Here is a 3,096-nt window from a genome sequence, read left to right as displayed (position 1 = left end):
AAAATAATAAATCATAAAATTAGACCCCTCAAGAATGTCAGAGAAAGGAATTTTGGAGGATATAACAAAAAGTAAGTGTGTTTAAAATATTAAAGAAATACAGTAACCAAAATAGCATGGTACTAACATAAAAAAACAGACACATAGATCAATGTAACAGAATAGAGAACTCAGAAATAAATCCTCATTGGGACCAACAGTTAGCATGATGGCTATGTCACTGTATTCCCATGTAGTCGACCGCGGTTCACATCCCGGACCCAGTGGCTTAAAACTCATGCCAGGCGTGTGTGCGTGTGTGCCCAAGATCCCGAGAGGAGAACGGAGGAGAAGGGATTGTGGCATGGCCATCCCCCCTGGGGGGTGATTTCTCGCTTTCTGTCTCTCTGTCTCTCTCTGTCTGTCTGGTGAGCGCACGCACCCTATAGCAAAAACCTCTCCAAAAAAAGAAAGAAATCCTCATTTATACAGTCAACCAATTTTTTTAAAGAGATTTTTGCTGGGACCAGCAGTTAGCGTAATGGCTATGTCGCTGGACTCCCACGTAGTCGACAGTGGTTTGAGTCCCGGTGGCTTAAACTCACGCCAGGCACATGTGCGTGCGTGCCCAAGATCCCAAGAGGAGAATGGAGGAGATTTCGGTGTGGCCATCCCCCCTTGGGGGTGATTTCTCACTTTCTGTCTCTATGTCTCTCTCTGTCTGTCTGGCGAGCACATGCGCCCTATAGCAAAAACCTCTCCAAAAAAAAAAAAAAAAAAGATTTTTGCTACAGGGCACATGAGCTCGCAGAGATAGTGAAAGTGAGAACTCACTCCCCAGGAAGGACAGCCATGCTGCAATCCCTTCTCCATTCTCCTCTCAGGATTTTGTGCACACATGCACACGTGCCCAGTGTGAGTTTCAAGTGGCTAGCTCCAAGACTTGAACCACAGTCAACCATGTGGGAGTCCAGTGCCTTAACCATTATGGCACCTGTTGGACCCAGTCAACATTTTTTTTTTAAAGAATTATTTTGTTTAATTTTATTTATTTATTTAAATTTGATCAGAGAGGGACAGAGTGAGAGAGAAAGCAAGAGAGAGAAAGTGAAAAAGTAAGCCACCAGGTCCGGGACTCGAACCATGGTTGGCAATGTGGGAGTCCAGTGCTTGTAACCACCACGCCACCTGCCAACCCCAGTCAACATATTTTTAACAAAGTCCTCAAGAACATTTATTGGGGAAACCAGCAGGTGGCATGGTGGATAAGGCACTTGATACTCCCACGGGCCAACCACATTTCGAGTCTTAGAACTGGTGGCTTGCTTTCTCACTTTCTCTCTCTCTCTCTTTCTCTGTCTCTCTCTAGTCAAATTAAATAAATGAATGAATAAATAAAATTAAAAATAAATAATTATTTTAAAAAGAACATTTAACAGAGAAGAGACAGTCTCTTCAATAAATGGTCCTGGGGAAAATGGATATTCATATGCAGAAGAATGAAACTAGACCTCTATCTTTCACCAGTTACTCAAATTGGATTACAGACTGTAAGACTTAGAACTACTCGAAGAAAACATAGGGACAATACTTCAGGACATTGATTTTTTTTCTTTAGTTTTTGCTATAGGCGGTGTGTCCTTACCAGAAGGTGAGTCCTTACCAGAGAGAGAGAGAGAGAGAGAGAGAGAGGAGAGAGAGAATGAATGTGAGAAATCATCCTGGGAGGATGGGCATGCCACAATCCATTCTCCTCCACTCTCCTCTCTCCTCTCAGGATTGTGACCACACATGCACATGCACCCAGTGTGATTCTCAAGCCACTGGGTCCAGAACTCAAACCACAAAGTTGACCATGTGGGATCTGGCATTTTAATGCCCATGCCACCTGCTAACCCTGTGCAGGCATTTAAAAACAAAAATGAAAACAAAAACAAAAAACCTCAATAGCACAAGCAACAAAAGCAAAAATAAACTGAACTTTAAAAATCTGCATAGTAAAGAAAGCAATCAGCAAAGTGAGGAGAGAACCTACAGAACAGGAGGAAATATTTACAAGCTACATGTTCAACAAGGGATTAATATCCAGAATATACAAGAAACTCAATTTAGTAACAAAAAAAATCTGATGTTAAAATGGGTAAAAGTCTAAATAGACATTCCTCGAAAAGCATACAAATAGCCAACAAGTATATGAAAAAATGCTCAACAGCACTAATCATTAGGGAAATACAAATCAAACCACAATAAGTTATTAGCTCATTGTCCCACCTCCCTGTTGAAATGGCTATTATTGGGACCAGCAGACGGTGTAGTGGTTATGTCACATGGTTAACCACAGTTCAAGTCCCAGACCCAGTGGCTTGAAAATCATGCCAGATACGTGTGTGTGTGTGTGTGTGTGTGTGTGTGTTTGTGTTTGTGTCCAAGGTCCCAAGAGGAGAATGGAGAAGGGATTGTGATGTGACCATCCTCCCAGTGGGTGATTTCTCACTTTACATCTTGCTGTCTCTGTCTCTCTCTCTCTCCAGTGAGTACATACACCCTATGACAATTCCCAAAAAAAGAATGGCTATTATCAAAAGGACACAAAATGACAAATGGGGCAAGAATGCAAAGAAAAGGGAACTCTTGAATACTGTTGGTAAGAATGTAAATTAATTCAGCCATTATGAAAAATAGTATGGTGGTTCCTCAAAAAAAACTGAAAATAGCTCTCGATTCACTTCTGTGAGGAGGATGCTCCGCAGACTCGGCACCGGTCAGCTCCTTCCCCGGAGTCCCTGCCACAGCTGCTGTGAAGACGGCCTCAGGGTGCAAGCTGCTGATGAAGTATGTCATATTTTTTATGACATGAAAGTTAAGAAATGCTCCACACCAGAAGAAAATAAGAATAAAAAGAAGGCTGTCATGTTTTGTCTCAGTGCAGACAAAAAGTGTATCATTGCAGAAGAAGGCAAGGAGATCTTTGTTGGCAATGTTGATGTAACCATCACAATCCATTCAAGCATTTTGTGGGAATGCTTCTTGAAGAAGACTGCTTTGCATGATGCAAGCTTTGAAACCAAGGAATCCAGAAAAGAAGTTGTTTTTTTTTTTTTTTTTTTTTTTTTTTGA

The 3,096-nt window shown here is 41.5% G+C and overlaps 1 pseudogene; it reads left to right on the top strand.

Annotated features, from left to right (window-relative positions):
* The first annotated feature begins 2,799 nt into the window (after positions 1 to 2,799).
* The window catches only part of LOC102480797 (destrin-like), a 987-nt pseudogene continuing 690 nt past the window's right edge, over positions 2,800 to 3,096 (top strand).

This window comes from Tupaia chinensis, unplaced genomic scaffold, assembly GCF_000334495.1.
Source record: "Tupaia chinensis unplaced genomic scaffold, TupChi_1.0 Scaffold000186_1, whole genome shotgun sequence".
NCBI lineage: Eukaryota > Metazoa > Chordata > Mammalia > Scandentia > Tupaiidae > Tupaia > Tupaia belangeri.
The sequence above is the reverse complement of the archived record's forward strand: the minus strand, read 5'-3'. Positions and strand labels throughout refer to the sequence as shown.